The following is a 22,817-nucleotide window of genomic DNA, read 5'->3' as shown; positions in this document are numbered from 1 at the left end:
TTTAAAAAAATTCTGTTCCTTATCTGTTCAGTTGCGTACAAAAGACTGGTTTCAATAAGGTATTTGCCCTCCTCTATCGGTTTTGCCAAAATGCATCACTTCAGAGTTATGTGCATTAATTTCGATCCGCCACTTTATGCCTATGCTGCTCGACTATTTATGTCTTGGTGCAGTCGCCTGCTACCAACCTATTTGTTTGCCGCACCTCCATGCCTTGTGTAATTCAGAGAGAGAGACCATCCGACACGTCGAGCCAATGCCCGATCTCTCTATTAATTTCATTTCATCCCACTATCCCGCTCTTCTTGATATAATTATTTAATACTTTTTTGAAAACGTCTATAGAACATGCCTCCACGACACCGTTAGCAGTGTAATCGAAATGCTATGCGCTCGCTGGAAAAGAAAATGTCTCCCTCATAGCACCACTGTTGATGATTTCAATGACCTTAATGTGGTCTCTACTGATTTTAGACCGTTCCTGCTAACGGAGCAACTCTCCCATGTTTACTCTTTGCTGGATCCTAATGATTATGTTCACCTCTATCAGATAGATCCTTAATATTTTGATGACCAAAGTGTGAACACCTGTCCAAACTACCCACGTAAGTGCAGCTCCTCATCCCTGGAATTATTTTTTAAAATTACTTTTGCATGCTGTATAATGCCTACACATTTTCCTTGAAAATGTTGTCCAGAATTGGAAACAATTCTCTAGTTAAGGCCCGCCCAGTATTTTATACATTTATTGTAACCTACATGTCTCTGTGCTATATGACCCTCCTTATTAAGTTTAGGGACCGGTTTTGCTTTTTTAACCGCCCATTCAACCTGTCTTGTCACCCTGAACAATTTGTGCATATTGACATCCAGGGGTAAATTCCCTGAGACCCATTTAGAACTTGACACTTTCTCTTGCATTGCTCGCCTCATCCTTCCCATCAAAATGGTGTGATCACAATTTTCTGCGTAAGACGTCATCTGTCAATTGTCCATCCAATTCATCTGCCAACATAAAGCTGGTGATATAATGACCACTCTGATTGAACTGTTTCGGCAAAGATACTTATTCCGCCCGAATCACCCGGGGCCCCAAGACCACCGAAACACCCTTGTTATGTGAGGTTTAATTAAGGGGTAAGTATTCACCAGGACATCGGTTGTTTCTTTCAAATATGGCATTGGGTCATTTACGTTCAAATTCGAGGGCAGATCTCGCCTCGTTCTATGGACTGAACGGCTACATGGCATTTCCTGCAATACATTGCTGCCTGAGGGCTGCACTGACGTGTCAGCATCTGCGCCTGGGCTCAACTTCTAACTCTGGACTTGAATTCACAACCCTCTAACCACAAAGAGGAGTTCTGTCTACTGACTGACAGGTAAAAAGCTGGAAGCTGCGAGGACAAAACATTCGGCGCAGCTTTAGGGAAGAAGGTAACACCGCAATTTCCTTTCAGACATTTTCTCCTTATGCCTTGGGGATGTGACTCAATGCCCTCACTCGGAAACATTTTTATCCCTCAAGGCACACGTTTTGTCCACGGATAAGTTCTTTCCGCAGTACAGGCTTCATAGTCAATCGGGAAATCCACACCTTGGTGGCTGCTGGCTCATGGATACTCACTGCACTTCTGCTGAATGTCATTCAATTCTAAGACAGAAAGAAAGCAACAGGTTTATAAGGATCATGGCATTGTCAAGGTTATCAGTTACATTTCCTCGTCCAGATTACAGAAGAGCTCCATTTTGTATCCCAACATTCCCCGATAGCAATCAAACTGGCCCGGTAATCCTCTTAACAATCGTGTCTGAAATCTACACTACTGTTAGAGACTGAGGCTGAATAGACGAATGTAGTTTGCATTATTTGACTCTCCTCCACTAACTGCATTTTATTGGTGACGAACGTTTGCTTTTCACAAGAGACATTGGCATAGTTTCATTCGTGAATTTTCTCTTTTGGAGAACTTAAAATCCGTGTTAACCTAGAAATGTTTTGGGGTAATTTGCAGCGCCTTTGTTTAATTAGACAAAATGTTTATGTGCGTGTAGATGTTGTTTAAATAGCTTCTATATGCAGATTTCAGAGAGTCCGCTTTAATATTCTGCTAATAATGATCAGTTTATTTTTTTATTTAGTGCATGAACTGTACAGCGTTTGCTACACAACATTCCTTCAAGCTCGCAAGCCATTCAGCTCGTTGGCTGACAGAGAATGCGCAGAGCAATTTCAATCACACATGGCACATGAAACAAATGCAAACCACCTGAGGGAACACAGTCTGGATATTTAGAGATCAACATGTATCATTCCGAAGTCAGGATCCAAACCCGAACATGTCCTCAAGGGAAGGCATCCTCACTTTTTGTAAGTAATATTCTTTAAACCAGACTGCAAGCGCGAGGTGAACTTGCTTAACAAGACACAGGAGCCAATAATCTGGAGTTGACAATGCTGAACTAAAATTTTCGTGGGGACGACACGACATTTCTTCCATGATAATCAGGTCTATTGAACTTTCGTGGGATCTAGGTGGATAACTGTCCTCGGCCTTAAAAAAGATGCAGCGAAATTCCATATAACAAAGGTTCATGCAGCAGCGAATTCCACATTCTAATCGTTTTCTGGATCAATACTTTCCTCCTGAGTGTTAGTTTGTAGTAATGTTAAACTCCTATCTTAATGGCTCTCAATTTTGCCTGCGACCTCAAGCTGAAAGATTTTCTCCACATATAGCCTATAACCAAATTCAACCGATCTTCTGATTAATAATGCTAAATGCTATTTGAGACAAGTTAATCATGAAACAGAAGGAGCATAGATATGTTCCTAACGCGTTAATATCTGTCTTTTTAAAACAGCGAATCCTTAAACTGGCTACCTTTATCTTTGCCTTTCAGCTTTGTTTCTGTCAAGGTATGAAGTTAACAGGAAGATTGTGGAATCATTGAAACAGTTGACGTTTTATATGATAAGGAACATGTTTGCAGGTGGATTGAAATATATAACTGTTGCTAGATCAAGCATGCTGCTGCGTGCATAACTCTGCAACAACACAATAATTTAGATGATGCTACATATAGAGGTAAATAATGATCCTGGACTGTAGTGTGAGACTGTCCCTATCGCAACTGCCGTCCATTCCAAGACCAGCCAGACGACCAGCTCAGGTAACAGAACCACGCATTAGCCGGGATCAATAATTGACGGGGAACTCACTGCTGGAGATGTGTATCTAACCAATAGGTCGATACTCAGTGCAGCATCTCAAGGATTGTTATTTAATATGCGCCACTGTAGGATATTGTATTCAAATTCGACCCACGACGCTTTGCAATGATTCACAAATCGTGTTGGGAGCACAGGGAAGATTTAATCGACAGTACCAGGGGCGTCAGTTATATAGACAGCGGAGGGGAGCTGAGATTTATCTGATCACGGCAAGAAGGTTAATGGATCCTATGATAATGATGCCAAATATGATGAGACCATCATTCTTAAGAAATTAAATAACAATAAATTGTTCCTTCGTACAGGATGACCAACAACAAAGAAACAAAGATTTAAGGTTATTCATAGACAAATCATAGGGTGGGGAGGAGGGGTTTGACGTGGAGCAACACTTTATCGTGCAGAACAAGCATTTGCAAGGTTGTTGGAAAAGATTTCTGGAACTCAGCTAATCAGAGAGAGAGAGAGAGAGATGGAGAGAAATAAAACTCTTTCATATAGCAGTTAGAGGCAAGCTGGAGGGTTGGGATCTTTCTAGGCTGGGTAACTATATGATGCAGGCAAAGTTTACATCTGTACATTTAAAATTAATGATCAGCATTTCTGTATTCTACGTGTGGGCTAGGAATTGCAGGAATAATTTATACAGCGGGTATTTTACACAAATACCAAATATAATTCCCACCTGAATCCTTTAAAGAATCTTCGCACGTTAGAATCTCTAGAATAGTGAGATGTGAGAGTTTCAACATTATTTCAATTTCAGCACGTTTCCCCCTGTCCTTCCCACCCACCCTCCCGACTGTATATACAGAATTTAATGTACAGGTCAATGTATTCGACAAAGTGGATTTAGTCCTTCCATGCGCTCCATATTTCGACATAATGCATCTCATATTACCCATATGTACTTCCGCTCGCTTCCTCCTGAAGCGCCTCATTAACCTACGCAGAAATTACGGTAGAATATTTACCTCAGCTGATCCTTGTATCATATTCATAAAAATATGACGTCTAATTTGGGCCACAATTTGGTACTCTATTTTAACGAAGAGCAGAGTGCTGGGTTTGCAGTAGCAAAACGCGCGAAGCTGGCATCGGTCACCTTCCGTGAGTACAGGTTGGGCAGTAACATACAGAGACATCACGTTGAATCTCCCCGAGACGTTCATCCAATAGTTGCATGGCATGCATTAGGATATTTTTCTTGCATATTAGACATGCTTAAAAAATAAGACATTGCATAATTCCATCTTTAGCAACACGGTAAGTCTAAATTAGTAACATGCACCGTGCTTGAATTTGCAAATTAACTTGCACAACCATGAAACCAAATGCTTTTGCAGATTTTCTTTTTCTGCGGGACTTTGCCAAGTTCTTCCCGTCAACGATTGTTCAATTATATTATTTAAGTAGATACACTGTGCTTCTCCCTGATTAGGCACGTCACCGATCAACTGAAGAGGTCGTTCTCTCATTTTTCATTACCAATTTGGAGTGAGTTACATTTCAAAATAAATCTATGGAATTCGGTAGCGAGAGGGTAGACTGACCCATATAAATTAGGGGAAAATATCTGTCCTTCCAATCAAGTGTCGCATGCCGAAGCCTATCCTCAATCAGAGCTACTTACCAAATACATTATTTCATTCCGGCTTTTCCAGGTAACTTGCATTCAGAGTGTGTTGATGATCTTGGATTTCCATGGGAGTAGGCCATGATTATGCTTGGCAAAGTACGGCAGTCATTTGAGGGTGCTTTCTGCAATCTGGCTGGCCAGCATCTCCACCGTTCATAGCACCTGCCGCAGGCGCATTGGAAGGTTTTAAAAGTTGGTAACCAATACAGCCGGCCACCTTACGAACGCAGCTTCAACAGCCATCATGACCTGAAGTAAGACTTGAACGCGGAGCTTCTGGCCGAAAGTTGTGACTCCACAACGGCGTCACAGGAAGTCCTTCATGAACTATATCAGCAAACCTGTCATTCTTAACCACCACATACGTTTTATTTCTAAATTTACTGTGCTAGCGACTACTTTGTTGTTACCACCACCTTGTTTAAGGAGGATTAAGTGAATTCCTTATTCAGTTCATTAGCTCACGTGTTATTTATTGTTTTTCAACTTTGTGTGACACAGCATCCGAAAATATGCCCTTGTAACTCGAAACTATGGAGCCCACGGATAGGATTATCCTGCTGCCAACAATTAGGGTACATTCTAGCAATCTACTTAGTTAAAAAAACACAAAAACATTCATATGAAAACAAAACAAATCAAGTAAAGAAGCAATCAGCCGTTGTCAATCTCTGGCTTTTTGAAGAAAAATATGTCAGATCAGGTACCTTTTTCTTTTGCATTAAGTTTTTCCTCTGTTCGGGATTAAAAGATAAACAAAGCAAAAATTGTAGGATTGAACAACATTTTTCATGAGTGGGAGGAGTTTCGTTATTGGGTAGAGCACTTTGCCAACTTGGTGCCAAATCGATAAATTTAAAAATTGTCATCATTCCGTTAGTGTGCAGGATTCAGCAAGAGTTGTGACAAAAAACGCCAATAATCATGATGCATGGAGCGTCGGAAATTCATCCTGCCCACTATCGGATGGTCGGGCAGTTTTTCTGTCTGCCCAGTATTTGCTTTTATTGAAATTAACAGAAGCAAATGTGGATTAATTGCCAAACAACGTACGCCTGAATTGATGACGTTACTTTTTAACGAAAATGAAAATAGTTGCTTAATGGTTCAAAATAATAAGTCATGTAATTTAAAGCGACACCGGGAATATTTTGCTCACCTAGGTCTTTTACAGCTTGTTGACAGTCGCTTAGCTCTGTAATTCATAAAAATGATGATCCACACTGAAGTGTCACCAAAACTGTGTAGTTTCCCCCTTCCCAGCTATCTACATGGTATGCATCAAGCATCTAGCCCTGAGTGGCCAGGGCAAATCTTCAAAGTTTTCAGATTTTACAGGGCTATGCATTGCAAGGAAGATGGTGAAATACGTCAAACTGACGCAGATGGAATGGTAGGATTCTGTGGAACTATTGCAGTTGAAATTAGTAAAGAGAGGCATGAAATGATACATTTTGATAGGAAGAGGTAATGAACAACTTGTGGTAGCATTCCAAAGGGGATTGAAGCTGCTGATGGGGATTTGGGAGTATAAGAGCACTAATGGTTGCAATTTGCAGGGAAGATTGAAAACGCTGTCACTAAGCCAGATGAATTCCTAGGCTTCATAAATAGTTGAGTAGGCAGCAAAGAAAGCAAGTTATGGTAAAACTGCTTAACCGCTAGTTTTATTTCAACTAGGGAATTGTATCATACTTAGGACACCATAGTTTAGGGAGAAGGGAAGGCATTAGTGAGGTTAGAGAGTGAATCCATGGGAATGTTTCCAGAGATGATTGTTTCTTCTAGGTGGAAAGATTTGAGAATTTAGAGCGGTAGTACATAGACACAATATGATTGAAAGGAGATTTTATGGGGCTTTTCAAATTCACGACGTGGCCTGGACATGTTAGGCTGGCATAGACTGTTCCCATCTGGAATGGGCAAGAACCGGAAGACATTGATTTAACGTCAACTGACAGAAAACCAAAGGGGACATGGGGAAAAAAATAAATGTGCAGCTCGTCTTTGGGTTCTTAAATGCAATGCCTAAGAATGAGCTCGGAGACGGGACAATCGTATCTTTCAACAGGGTGCATGGCAATTCTTTGAATAGCAAGCAAGTTGCAGCGCTGCATGTGAAGGTCGGCAGCTTGGGAACAGCCGAGCTATTTACCTAGTGATCTGTGTCCGACGCGAAGAGCCCGATGTCCTCTTTCTGTGCTGTAACCGATCTATGACAAGCTCTATTATTTGATTATGTTACAGATGTTTAGTTTCTCTTCGAGTAACATGGTTTTCTCCCACATGGTTAACTTTACTGAAATAACCCACAAGTAGTCGTCCTGCGAGGAACTCTTTCCTCAGATTTGGCGGCAGAAACTTTGCTGATAGAGATTGAGAGTGGACTGTTGACAGGACAGGACAATTTCCATGTATATAGTGACTTATTTCAGGAAAACAGCAAAATTGTTTCCATGGAAACAGTTTCGACAAAACTGGAGGTCATGCAACATGAGGCCACATTGGGACACGTGATTAATTGTTTGCAGATAATGTTATTACTAGCTACCCCTCACTAACGGGGACGATTACCTTTCATGAGCCTGCGATGGCTGATGAGGCTGATTCCGGCCTGCAGACTTCATGTACCCAAGGCATTTGTTGCATTGTTAGGTGTCAGGTCGTGTATCATAAATTCGGGTCATGCTGTTTTCCTCTGGCCCCTCTTGTGTTCCTAATCATTGTGCAGTTGTTCGGACACAAATCGCTGAGGTCTTTCCTGTAGGGCATGGTGCCGTTTGGCTTAATCCATAAACCGATTTCACTGAGGTGTCAATGTGAATAATTCATTTTCTTGTGCAGGATGAAATTAATGATGCGTACAGGAAAGTTACCACAATGCTCATTGGGAGTTTAATCTACATGTGGATTGGCTGAAGCAGATTTTCAGATGCTGTCCTGGAGCATGACATCAGAGATTGCATTCAGGACAATTTCTTAGAATATGTTCGTCCTAGGGCCAGCCAGGGAGCAGGGAATCCTGGACCTGGTGATGAGTAATGACGGAAGGTTAGTTAAAAACCTCATTGTACAGCGCCCTCTAGGCGACAGCGATCATGACATTTTAGAATTTCATTGTCACTTTACAGGGGGGAAATGTGAATTAAAATTAGTGTTGTGAACCCGAATAAAGGTAATTAGAAGAACATGAAACCAAAACTAATTAACCTGAAATGGGAAAATATGTGTAAAATGCAGCGCATTTTAAAGAGGCATTTCATAGGTCTCAGGAAAAGTTTTATCCAGTCTGAAATAATTAATCTTGGAGAAGCAATAATGATGCAAGGCTGCATAAGTAAGTTAAATATAGTATCAAACTGAAAAAGAAAAAAACGGTCAACATTTCAAAGATTAGTGTTATGCCTGATGATTGTTCACATAATTTGAACAAGTGAAAAAATAAAATTAAGTAAAATAAAGAAAGAAATCAAAGAAAGAGGGAGAAATAGAAGGTTGTTGAAAGCTTACTGGTCATATGAAAACAGAAAGGAAGAGTTTCTACAAGTGTGTACATTTGAAAAGTGAAACGGAAGATAGCCTTCGTTATTTAGAAAGAGAGTCTGGAGGACTGATGATAGTAAGCATGGAAATGGCAGAGCCGATGGGCAGGTATTTTGTGTGTACATTCATGCAGAAGGTTCGGGAAACTTTCAAAATATGCTTGAAAATCAAGAGATGAACGGGAGGGAATAAATTAAAATAATCTCTATCACTAAGGAAAAAATAACGTGAAATTTATTCGATCTAAAGTCTGATAGGTTCCCAGGGGCAGATTGCTTGCAACCTCGGTTAGCTAAAGAAATGTCTGAAGTGATCGTAGGTGAGTTCATTGTAGTCTTCCAAAATCCTTTGGATTATTCAAGGGCTCGAAGAGATTGGGAAAAAGCTAATGCAATGCCGTTCCTCAAGAGAGTGGAAAACAGAAACCTGGTAAGTTAGCCTTACACCATCAGAGTGAAATTGCTGGAATTCTTTATTAAGGAGGTTATAGCAAGATAACTATGACGTCCTAATTTAATAAGGTATTTTCGACATGTTATTGCGAATGGGAAATCGTGTTGAACTAAATTATTGAAGTTGTATGTGGTCGTAACAAACAAGGTGGTCAAAAGGGAACTTGTGGATATGGTGTACTTGGATTTCCAGATGGCCTTTGTTAAAGTGCCACTGCAAAGTTTGCTTGGCAAGATATAACCAAATGGAATGTGGTGTGACATAATAGCATGGGTCAAGGATTGGTGTGGAAATAGGAAGTAGAAGGGGTAATTCGATCGTTTTTGTTTTCCCAGACAAAAACAACTGAATGCCACACGTATTGCTGTCGGATCCGCTATTATTTACAAGCTTCATCAAAGCTTTCGATGAAGGCAACGAATGTATGGTGATAAACTTGCCCATGATACCTAGATGGGTGAGAAAGTACGTTTTCAAGAGGTGCTGGAGAGCTTGCCAAAGCACTCTTAGTGAGTGGACAAAATGTGTAGATGAGTATAATGTGGAAAAATGTGCACTTGTAAACATTGGCAGGAAGAGTAGAAAAGCAATATAAAAAAAAATGTGAGAGATTGCAGAACTTGCTGACACAGAGGGAGTTGAGTCCCCTGCGACGCAAATAACAAAAGAACAAAATCATTACCATGCTTTTAAAGCAAGTGATTCGGAAGGCAAATGGAATGTTGCCATTTATTACAAGGGAGATTGAGTACAACAATATGGACGTTTAAGGCACCTGAGGAGGCCACATCCGGAAGGTTCCTTCGAATTTTGGCCTTAATTGAAGAGGCAAATATAATTACTTTGGAAACAGTTCAGATAATGTTCACCCGACTTATTTCTGAGATGAAAGGCTGATCTTTTGTAGAAACGTTGAACAGCATTGGTCTTTACCGATTGATGTTAAAACAACTGAAACGTGATCTTAGAGAAACATGTTAGTTCCTGAGCGGACTTGATAGAGTAGATAGCCAGGAGGATGTTTCCAATTGTGGGAGAGACTAGATGAAGGGCTGATCTTTTGTAGAAACGTTGAACAACATTGGTCTTTTCCGATTGATGTTAAAACAACTGAAATGTGATCTTAGAGAAACATGTAAGTTCCTGAGAGGACTTGATAGAGTAGATAGCCAGGAGGATGTTTCCAATTGTGGGAGAGACTAGGAGCAGGGAGCACCGTTTAAGAATAAGAGGTCAGTAATGTAAGACAGAAATGAGGAGAAATTCTTTCCCTCAAATAGTGTTTAGTGGTGGAATTTTATTCCACAGTAAGCAATGGAGACTGAGTTATCGAATCTATGCAAGGCAGTTAGAAAGACTTTTGATAGACATGGACGTTATTTGCTAAGTTATTCGATGGCAAAGTTGAACTGTGAAGATAATCCATCCGCCATGATGTTCCTGAATGGTGGAACAGCTCTGAAGGGCTGGATACCCTACTCCTGCTCCTCATGCACCTCTGTTCGATAAGCCACCTTTGGATTTGGGGAACTTAAGTCCCACAACCAAGGTTCATCCTGCTAATCAGGTTCAGCACAGGCTAAGACACTTGTGCACCCTACCTCCACATTACACAGACATTATGCACTTTTGCAGAGAAGTCAAAAATGCTGCAGCTTTCCGAGATCGCCCCCTCTACAAATTAAGTTACGGAGTAATCAGCGAAAAAGCTGCAAATGAGCAGCATATCGCCTAGCCTCGTGGACATGGATTCGCCAATAACAAACAAATGGGCTGTATAGATTTGGTTGAAGAATGGCACCTGTGATGCTGGGAACCTCAGGCAGTGGCCAAAATGGGTCACCCATTCGGCAATTCTGCATGACGTTGAACAATGCTTCAGTCTTGCCTTTTGCACTGTTGTAATGGGATACCCAATACAATGAGGATGGAATGGTTGTGGAGCCTCCATCTCCAGTCAGTAGCTTAATTGCACAGCACCATCCACTATTCTCTGTGATAGGACTTCAGAGCGTAGTTCTGATACGTTGATTCTGCTACCGCTTAGTTGTGTCTATCACATCTTGCATCTGCTGGATGGCATATGCAAGCACTCGTGGCTTGTACCTTCAGCAGGTGAGCAACTCATTATTAGGTATACATGGCGCTACTTCTGCCATGTCCTTCTGCACTCATCATCGAATCTGTGTTGCTTCCGTCACGTGATAGTAATGGTAGAATATGGGATACGCTGTATCAAGGGTAACATTGGATGGCTGACTAGAATTTTGCTGCTTCTGATGTTCCAATAAACCTCGTAATTCCCCGTATGAGGTGCTTCATCATTTGGTAATCTATTCACTTTAGCACCATGGCAATGACACACAGTATAATCGAGAATACCATCAGTATGCAAACGGTGCTTTTGTCTCCATGAAGACTGTGAAATGGTTATTCGTACCAATACAGTCATGGGCAGATGTATCTGCGATAGTTATATTGGTGAGAAAGAGCTCAAGTAGTTTTTTTAGCTGTTGTTGATTCCCTAATTTTCTACCGGAGGCACAGTATAACCTCTCTGTTCTTTTGCTGTCCGCCATCTCGGTCAGTAACGCAGCCAAGCCACTCTTTGCAATGGGCATTGAAGTAACCACCCAAAGTGCATTCTGTGTTTTTGCCACACTCAGTGTTTCTTCCATTGGTGTTCACAATGCATGAGCAGAGGTTCATCAGCAAAGGGAGTGCTGAAGGAGTAGCCGATGGCAACCAACACGATGCATCATTTCCCATGTTTCTCTTGTTGTCATTGAACGTTCTGTGGTCAATAATCAATATTGATTCCCCCCAGTGCAACGACTTCTAAAACAATATGCTACCTTCTGCTGGCTCAGGACATGTTCAGCCATCGTGATGGTGGTGTCTGGGGCATTGTCTTGAACAGATGCGTTGGTGAATATGAATGTGTTGGACTGTTTCTTGACTAGTCTCTTATGTAGATGTCCCAACTTTGACACAACCCTATGGGGGACTCAAGCGTCGATATTAATGCGTGTGCCATTTCCGTTTCCGGTATCCAGGTCAATGCGAAGTCGCCCTGGTCGGCTGTATGGCGAAATGGAAAGAACAATTTTAAAGAAAGTCACTTTCTCTTTGGTTGCATCTTATGCCTCACTACATTGCTCATCGAAATGCAACGACTGCAGGTAAGTGTGGCACGAATGTCTCCTTGCCCAAATATATTTAAAAAGAAGTTTATTCTGATAATTGATGAATTGAAGGCAAAATAAGAAAGTACTTACATGAACATTACACTTTTATCAAAATTTAAAAATAAGCGAGATAAAGCGTTGTACTGACAAATTATTAACTGCATTCTCTTAAACGTAATTTTGAAGTAGTGATTTTAGGGAGGGGAGATGAAGTGAAGGAAACGTCCAGGGATGAAATTCCAGAGAAATGGCAAAGACGAATGTTTGCACATTCACTGAAAGCGGGCAAAGAATGTGCGATCTTGGTTGTGCAGGATGTCTGAGTTGCAGTAATGCAATCACTCAGGGGATATAGCCTGGAAGTGTTAACTTATTTAGGGATTGTATGGTCACGAATGTATTAGAACACATGGACGTCGGATTTTGTTGTCAAGACTAGCATTGATGGCCCTTCCACAGTTCCGGTCCACAAATTTGCAGTGAATTATTGCCTTGAGCTGTTGCAGTCCCTGTGGCAAAAAAACATCATTGGTACTGTTCACTGATACCATTTTGCTTTCAAGTCGGTGACGAGGAAGGAACAGTGATGCATTTCAAATCATCGCAGTGTATGACCTCAGGAGGAATGTGCAAGTGGTTGGTTCCCAATTGTTTCCTGCTCTTGTTATTCTAGATGGAAAATCATTGGCGCTTTTGGATGGTGTTGCAGAGGCCCCCTGGCGGGTTGCCTTGGTGCTTCTCGTAGATGCTCCCGTATTGCAGCCACGAGGAGCTGGTGCTGGAGGGAATCAATATGCAAGGTTGTGATTGAGATTTAAATACAACCGGCTGTTCATTCCTCTATTATGTCAAAATGTTTCAGCATTGCTAACCTGGCCCTTATCCACTAGAGCGTGCTCTATCACATTGTATTAATAACTTATCCCTTGGTGATGGTGTGCAGGTTTTGCGTATGGATGAGTTGAGCTACCCGTTGTCTCATTCCCAGCCAGTGACCAGAGTTAAGTTTATTGTCAAACCCTCATTTGCCTGGATCAATTACAATACAAAGCCATTTCTACCAGAACTTCTTTTTCTTTTTGGCACTGTGAATTTCTGGTTCCAAAATATGCATTCACCTACCATTCTTTACTTTTTCTGTAAAGCAGATTAATGTTGGATAACCATGAGTTGAGCGTCCACAGGATCGTTACCTAAGAGCATGAAACTAATTTGCACTTACACTAACATTGCTCAGTATGATTAACTAATAATTAACTCAGAATATGGAACATATACTGGTTTGGTAGAGAAAAAATTGAGTATTGCTGAGAAAAGCGACATGTTGCCAACGGTTTCCATCTTGCTGTCATCAGGTGAGTTTACAAGAAGACGGAATTGTAAAGGGAAAAACAATTCACACTGCTTTAGAAAAGAGTTCTGAATTGTTGCCAAATAGTCGATTATTGGTCGAAATGTTGCCATGGACAATGCGCTAGCACATGACTGTTAACTGCCAAGCTTTGTTTATATTCAAACCACGGAGGTCAACTCTGATTTGTCAAGGTCTTGTCCCGGTGAATCAACTAGGCAATTACTTCCCCCAGCTGATTTGATCTGCTAACGCCTAGAGACTATATATATTAAGAAGCATCATCATGGCCTTTGCAGACAAAGATAGAATGGACACGCATTTCACCTTTTAAAACAAACGGAAGTTTAGGAGAGAGCCAGTGCATACTCTGGAGCCAAAATTCTGGAGACAGCAGATACCTTCTTCACTATCAACAACACAAATGATATTTGTGCAATCTACAGATTTCCCAGTCATCACTCCCACATTTAATTCCAAATCATTTATATATACTGCAAATAGCAAGGGTCCCAAACCTGATGTTTGTAGAAAGCCATTAGAAACGACGTTCCATTCGCAAAAAACAAACATTCATCGCTCATTGCAATTTGCTTATTGTTGCTCAGCCAATTTTGGATCAAAAGGAAAAAAAAAACCCTGTAAACAATGATAATTTACTTTTTGACCGCTGTGACACGGGGGAGGATGTCAAACGCCTTATTAAAATCCACGTGGACAACATCCACTGCATTACGCTCAACGAACCTCCTTGTTATTTACTTTATCAAATTCGATTAATTTAGTAAGGTAAAATGCCCTCCTAACCGAACCATGCTGAATATCACTGATCAATCCATACGTTTCTATGTGACAGTTTATCCTCTTTCTTAGACATCATTACAATAAATTGTCTGGCACCGAAATCAGGCTCATTGGCCTATAATTATTTGGCTTGTCCACCACGCCATTTAAAAATAATAGTTCAACTATCGCCGACACCCAACCCTCTGTTACCTCGTCTATATCGAGTGGGGAATGGGAAATGGCCCTGAGCGCATCGGGCATCTCCTCCCTGGCATCCTGTAACAGCCTGGGGTACACTCGACCCAAAGAGAAAATCAAAAAAACACTGCGGATGCTGGAATCCAAAACAAAAACATAATTACCTGGAAAACCTCAGCAGGTCTGGCAGGATCGGTGGAGAAGAAAAGAGTTGACGTTTCGAGTCCGTCAAATCTTTTTTTCTCCGCCGCTGCTGCCAGATCTGCTGAGTATTTCCAGGTAATTCTGTTTTTGTTTTACACTCAACCCAACCCTGGTAATTTATATATCTTCAAGGATGCCAATCCCTCCATTATGCCATCGCTCATTATGCTTACTTTACCTAAAACTTCACACGCCTATTTAAATGGAATGTCTGCATCACCTCTCTCCTGAGAGACACAAGAGGACAATAACTCATTGAGGACCGTGCCTACAACTCTTACATCAATTCAAAAGTTGTAATGTACATCGCTGATAGGCCCTAATCTCTCCATATTTATTTTCTTGCTCATAATGCACTGGTAAAATATCTTTGGGTTTTTTTTCGATTTTACCTACAAATGCTTTTTTGTATCCTTCCTTAAAATACGTATGTTTTTTTTTACTTTATCCCTGCACTTTGAATATTCCTCTAGATTTTCTAATGTAATCAGTATTCGGTGTCTGTCATAATCTTACCTTTCCTGCTTCATTTCGCACTGTTTGCTTCTGGTAACCAGGAGGGCCACTAGATTTGGCGTTGCCACCCTGTTGCTCTGTGGGGAACACGTCTACACTGTGCCAGCAGAATCTTGCATTTGGGCGCCATCCACTGATTTGGCACTGTTTTACCTTTGAGTGGTTATATCCGGTCCACTTTCGCCAGTTTATCTCACAGCTTTGTCAAAATTGTCGTTCCTCAATTTAAGCTTTATACTCCTGTTCCGTCCTTTCCCTTTTTCATAGTGATTTTAAATCATGATCCTGAAAATGGTCCTCCACTGCCACTTCATCCACTTCCCCAGCTTCATGCCCAAAGATAAAATCTAAAATTGTGCATCGTCCTTTTGGCTTGTTAAGTGCTAGCTCTAAAAAAAATACCTTGAACATTATAATGGTGTGCCCTTTGTTTCCTTCACAATGTTCGTATCCGAAATTATATTTGGGTCTTGAAGTATCCAAAGATTACCGCCCAATTTTTCATTTCTCACACAGAAATTTGCTACATGTTTGCTCTTCTATTTGGAGTCTACAGTACGCTCCTGTGAGAGGATCTTTTTTTTTCTGAAGCCAGCCCACGTGGTCTCAGTTGATGCTTCATTCACTATATCATCCTTCTCAGAGCTGTACTTGATTATTTAACCAATAATTCTTCCCCACATTTTTACCCCTTCTTTATCCTGCCTGAAGTTTGCGTATAGTGTGATAGTGAGCTGCTACTTCTACCCATATTAATCCAAATTTTCGTTAATGCGATTAAATCATGCTACCATGTGTCGCTCTGTGCCCGACCAATAAGACCAATAAGCCGACATTTGTCTGCTTGCCAGTCAATCAACATCTTTTTCTCATGCAGGATAAATGATTGTTTCTTTTACAATTTGGTCATTTGAGAATTGCACTCACCAGTGCAAGATGGAAAGTTTCGACAACATGACTCTTTATTTCAGCAATATGGAACACATTGATCAAGATACGTAATATTGTTCATTTGTTGTTTGTGGCTGCTTTGCGTCTATTCATGTGTAAAAAAATAAAATATGTTGAGAAATTCCTCCTTACCACTCACTCGAGCTTAATGTCAAAGTCAGAAGAACACCCTTGCTGCACTGGAAATCTAAGAACCTTTTTCACCATCCTTGCGTCAGTTTACCACATTTATCCAAACTGTGCCAGACAGAGGACCATTTTGATATGAGCATTTTATTCATTGAGGACTGCTCCAGCATGAAGCTTGAACTGCAGTTCCAAAATGGCTAACCTGCAACAATATATTTTAAACACTGCGCCAGCGACAGGCACCTAAAAACTTTGTTTATTATCAGCGCCACCTGTCGACACTTCCACTTTTTCAAAACGGTATCGGTTAATTATCGGTAATTAAGAAAGCTAGAAATCATAATCGACATCGTGGGACATAGATTAGCATTGAGGGCAAAACCCTGATGTGATGGTGTCAAGAATGCTATAATTGTCCATCCTTTGGGAACGTGATGGTTCTTGATTTTGTACCAAAGTGCAAAAGAGTAATCAGTACTGTGTTGTTAAAAGTTTTGCATTGTAGGTAATGAACTTCAAACTGGCATCGATAATAAAAGAGCGACTGATTGTCACTGTGTGCCGTTTAGCATTGTCAGATGTAGTCAATTACTTTCTACTGCTTCAAAATGGCATGGGATGTGGGCTTTACTTGCTCGGCCAGCATTTATTCCCCACCCTTATTTGACCATGAGAAGGTGGTTCTGAGCTGCCCGCTTTAAACGCTGCAGCCCTTGTGGTGTAGGTATACAGAGAGTGTTGTTAGGGAGGGAGAGTCAGGATTTTGACCCAGTGAAGGAGCGGCGATATATTCCACGAGTCAGGATGGTGAGCGGCTTGGAGTGGGAATTGCTGGTCGTGTTGTTCCCTTGTATCTGCTTCCGCTGTCCTTCTAGATGGTAGTGGTTATGGGTTTGTTTGGTGCATCATAAGGACCCGTTGTACAGCTGCCGTTCAGTTTTGCTCCAGCACCAAAGATGAATTTCTGTACAATACATTGAAGGTAGTGCAGCATCTTTATGAGCAATTTATTTAATGCACCACTAATTATTTTCCACGTCGGTATTATGACCAGTGATGACTATTGCCGAGGACATTTGCGCACCTTGCCTATTTCAAGGCTAAATGACATTGCAATAGTTCCACTTGATTAATGGAACTCTGCTTCGGAGATTGTGCAATACATTTCAAACCCTGTCCGATTGAATGGAAAACACGATACTGAGATAGCAAAAGTGGTTTTCTCACCGAACTCTTTCAAGCCGTTTTGACAGTTGCTTAGCTCTGCAATGTATAGGAGGAACACTGATAACACTTCAGCTTCAAATGGTATTTTGCTGTTTTTATCCCCACCCCCCAAATCCTTTCCAATGCATGGCAATACATGTTAAAATTGTTTCTTTTTTTCCCACACAGTTCAAGTTGCCTTGGTGAAATGTTAATTCGTCACACCTGCCTACAGTGACTCGTATACCCACAAATGCAGATTAACGTGACATTTATGCTTTCCTTTTATAACTCTCCATATTTGAAGCTTGGTTAGGAAATGTTGTATATGGCTCCTGTGGAGCTTGAATGCTGTAATAGAGCAGTTGCGCGGTGTCGCCAAATGCTTTTCGCTAAATGTTATGCAACTCTCTGTAGTATGCATATTTCGATACTTCATTTGGAACTGTAACGTAAATTCACTATTTAGTGCCGAATCATAGTGTTGGAGAGTATGATGAATGGCGTAACTCTGATGTGGTACACGTGCTACATTCTTATGTCGTGAACGTTCATACAAGCTTTGTACTTTATAAAGCGAACCGAACACGGTTGTGTTTATATTTTGATCGACGGTATAAAAGGGACTGCTGAAGGACATGTTGCTGCTAATTGTACACAACGGCTAAGATGCTGTTCGATTGCAATCAATGGGCAATAAAATTGATTGATGTGTAAACTAGGCGTGGATATTTGTATCACTCACATAAAACTATGGCGCAAACAAAGAGTAAACACAGAATGTGCAGCAAAGGAAAAACTACATTCGACCAAATGAGTTAAAGCCAGCAATTAGGAAGCATTAGTACTACCTGCCAATCAAGGTAATGCCAACCCATGAGAAAAATATCCGATTGGAATTCCGCTCATTGGATTCTTTTTAAAATGTCCCTTAAATTCAAATGGCCAGGATGTGATAGCGAATTACAGATATTTGACACTCTGAAGAAGTTCTTTGGAGAGAGTGTTAAATATCAACTTATCACCCCTTAGTTTAGAAAGCTCTCACAGGTGGCACTAGATTTGCTATATCTATCAATCGCAATGTCTAGTATGCAGGTGTAGTAAGTAATTAGGAAATACAAGAGAATGTTATCGTTTAGTGTGAGGACAATTGAATTCAAAAATAGAGTGCTCATGCTGCAGTTGCATAGATCACTGGTTAGACTACATCTGGAATACAGTTTATTGTATTGCTGTAGTATTATAAAAATGTTCTAGAAAGGCTTCCGAGGAGCTTTGCTAGACTAATAGCAGGAATGGGCTGTTCTTTTTAAGAGGAAAGGTTGAACAGCCCATGATTGTGACGGCTGCAATTTAGAACAGGAATGCACGGCTTGATTGAAACAGGTAAGATCATTAGTTAACTTGACAGGATAAATGTGGTGTGGATGTTTCCCCTGGTGGCAGAGTGTAAAACTAGGGTTCACTATTTAAAAGCAAAGAGGCACTGATTTAAGACAGAGATTACGCTTTCCCCCCTCTTTCTTAGAGGGTCGTGAATATTTCGAACTTTCTTCCTCTAAGGTCAGTGGAAGCACTTTCTTAAAAAAAGTTTTATCGTGAGATGTAGATAAATTCTTGATAAGCAAGGGGCGGAATGTTTTCGTGGTATCTGTGAATGTGGAGGTTACAATCAGATCAACCGTGATCTTATTGAAAGGTGGAGCAGGCTCGAGGGGCCGACTGACCTTCCCCTGCTTCTAATTCGTATGTTGGCACGTTTGTGCAGCCAACGGACGAGGCAACTTCTAACGTAGACAGGAACCTTTCTTAGTTATTTTGTACAATTCGTTATGCTAAAAGACTTTAGGAAGCAATTATCACACATTTACCGTTTGGGTCTTAATGCAGTGAATTGTTTCTCGAATTACCTTTCTCATTTGCTTTGAGTTTTTCTTCTGTTATGGAGTTGGAGATGAACCAGAAACAATTGGAAATAATCAAAGCCTTTTTCCTGTGTGGCAAATTCTTCTTCATTGTTTTGAAATTGTTGGTAAGGCAGCAAAATGCACATTTCCAATAATAATTGGTGGTTTCTAACCAGCTTGATCGGTCATATTACCAACATAGAATTTCCACCCAGTAATCTTGAACTCGTTGCAGCTTTATTAAAAACATCAAAACTTAGACCTCAACTGGCATATTGTTCCCTAGAGTATCTAAATTTCGACGGCAAGAACGAAGGTATACTCGGTGAAATGTCCAGCATCGAGATTACAGTCGCAAGTGAATTCGGACATTCTGCTACAGAGTTATTTAACGCCCTGTGGAACCAAATAGCAATTGCTCTTTGAAGAGGAAATAGGCGAAAATCGTACGTGTAGCAGAAAACAATGCTCTCACCGAACTCGTTCATTGATTCTTCGCACTTGCTCAGATCTGCAATTCAGAAAAGTAACAACGTCATCGGTCACGTTAAAATTACAACCTCAGTTCTCACGTTAAAATTACAATATCAACGTTCACGTTAAAATTACAATCTCCGCGCTCACGTTAAAATGAGCTTTCTACAAAATACTTAATCAGAAATAAAGAAATGCAGCTCTCCGTTGTGAATAACCTGCATTGTGCCAAATTATTCAATGAATGATATAATCATTCATGGGAAAAGTCCTCCTTGAGAGCAAAATGGATAATAATATATCATGGCGTTTCATGGTCGATTGACTAAGTGCAGTATTGCTTACATTAATTTAGACCTTCTGTGGTACTAAGATATTCCAGTTATACAGGGTACTTCGCTATTACCGAGGCCGAAAAAAATGATTGAGCTGTGAGGACATGCTGGCGGTTATAGATAAATCATTAATAAGGCCATGTGAAACACTTTGCCCCACGATACAGGAAAAATGTGATTGTGCTAGAGGGGAGAGAGAGGGCGTTTCCAAAGCATTGCACTGATTAGAACGGTTTGCTTATGAGGAAAGAATACATTGGCTAACTTTCCTCGGAACAGATTAGACTGAGTGGTTGTCGAATAGAAATGCAAAGCTTTATGATGGGTTCTGATGGGGAGCATAGGAAGGCGCTATTCCCATTCGTATCGCAGTCATTAATAGAAGGCATACATCTATTGTAAGAGGTACAAGATTTCGGATGGATTCAAGGGGACTTTGTCACATCGAAAGCCGTGTGGATCTTGGCATCACTACATGAAAGAGCCGATGAAACAAAAACCCTCACAACGTCTCGGATGTACTTAGAAATGTACTTGAAGTGCATAGTTGGTTTAATCAAGAGGGGACAGATCTCAATCCAGATATTAAAACAGCGCGACAAGTGTTCGAGCACCTTCTGGGCATTTGATGGAAAATCAATACAATTTACTAAACCATTGAATGAATAAATTTAAATATGAAACTGAAAGCTGGACTTAACAAAGGTTCCAATAAAATATCACTGATTTTTGTAAAAATCCGCCTGATTCACTCGCATCATTAATGAAACAATGTCTGCTTTCAATACCTCATCTGGACTGCAAGCATCTCCAACCCCACAGATATACAATTTAGTATTAAACACCCGCTTAAATGGCCCAGTACGCCATTCAGTTGCAGAAGAAATCAAAAAAGAATAAAAACAGGGTGTCTACCCATCATCGACGTTGGCGTCAAAAAATGCAACGTCACACAAAGCCCTGCCGGTCCTGCAGAATCCTGTTTGCGAGCATATCACGTGTTCAGCCAAAATGGGGAGCGGTGACTCACAGGATGGTCAAGCAAAGGCCTGCACTAGCAATAATCCTGGGATCATACGATGCAGCCAATGTAACAGACAACATCGTCAACATCCCTTGACCTAACCTTTTCCACTTCCTGGACAGCCGCACCAGATGTGCTGAAGCACAGGTAACATTGTCTGGAGCAGGAGTGCCTGGGCGTCCTGAAATGTTTCTCCAGGGCGAATAAAGAGCCATGATATCTGGTCCAATATGTGCAAGAAAACATGCTGCTAATTGTGACCAATACTGTCTCTCAGCTAATGAATTAGCACGCATCCATCTAGAAAAGCATTTGAAAGAAACACTGACGAGGGTAAAATGACACAAGATGCTCTTGGTGGGGGACTTCGCTATCCATCACAATAAATGGCTCGGTACCATCACTACCGGCCGAGCTGGCCGAGACTTCAGTTACATTTCTTCCAAGCTGGGTGCAGCAAATAGTGAGGGATCCAAAAAAGGGAAATCCTACGAGGCTTTGTTCTCACCAATCTGCATGTCTCAGATGCATCTGCCCTTAACATTATTGATAGGAGTTATCATGGCAAAGTATTGTTACCAGCAATAATGATATGTTCTGATGCAATGAACAGAGTGTGATTGGAGCAACATGAAGTCAGGCATATAATGAGATGTCAACCCGGTGACGTAGTGACGCGTGCATATCACCATAACTGCAGAAGCAGCAAGAAATAGGCAGAGCTAATCAATCCCACATCCAAAATATGGGATGATATATGTATATATATATATATATATATATGTGTGTACATATATAGATATATATATATTTGCCATTGAACATAGACACAATCCATCAAACTCCCTTATCCTTTCTGTGGATTCCTCTCATTTTTGGATTGATATCTTTTGAGTACCTTCACAGGAGTAGGTTGGAACAAATTTACATTGCCAATTACATACTGGATATTATGAATTCTGACAAAAGCTTCGGTCAATGAGTTAGATGTTAAGGCGTGCCGTAAAGGGAGAGCGAATTGTGCAAATGTATTGAGACTTCGGGGTAGGTGATAGCTATCTGTTTAGTAATGCGGTTAATACTGAGTTGAAGGATCTGGACGATGTCAGATATATCAAAGATGAAGGAATTATAAGTTTTTAGAAACGTATATTTTGCCCTGTTATGAATTAGTATTGACCATAAAATTCGATGGATCAACCATAATAATAACGTGACTGCAAAGGCCTCCCACAGGCTGGGAACTCTGCAGGAATAACGCTGCACCTATCTCCCCAAAACCTGTCCACCACTTTCATGAAACAACATGAGTGTGTTCGCACATTACCGGTTGATTAGTTGCATGCAGCTCAAACATCACTAATGAATCTCGACACATTCGAAGGCCAAGAACATCCCGTGCCCTCTTTCCCAATCTCCACCCTATTCACCTCTTTAAAGTTTACTGATATCCAGTTGTGGCACAGTGACAACAGTGTGTACAATCTGCAAGATGTACTGCAACAACCCAAAACTTTCCTTCGAGAAAATCTACGAAAATCTCGAACTCTACCACGAGAAAGACAAGGACAGCAGATGTCCGGGCACATCAAAACCTGCATATCCGTGCTCAAGCCTCACACCAACCTGACTTGCAACTTTATCACCACTCCTTCACTGTCGCTCACTCCATATC

This window comes from Cetorhinus maximus, chromosome 33, assembly GCF_964194155.1.
Source record: "Cetorhinus maximus chromosome 33, sCetMax3.hap1.1, whole genome shotgun sequence".
Lineage (NCBI taxonomy): Eukaryota > Metazoa > Chordata > Chondrichthyes > Lamniformes > Cetorhinidae > Cetorhinus > Cetorhinus maximus.
This window is presented reverse-complemented; position numbering follows the sequence as displayed.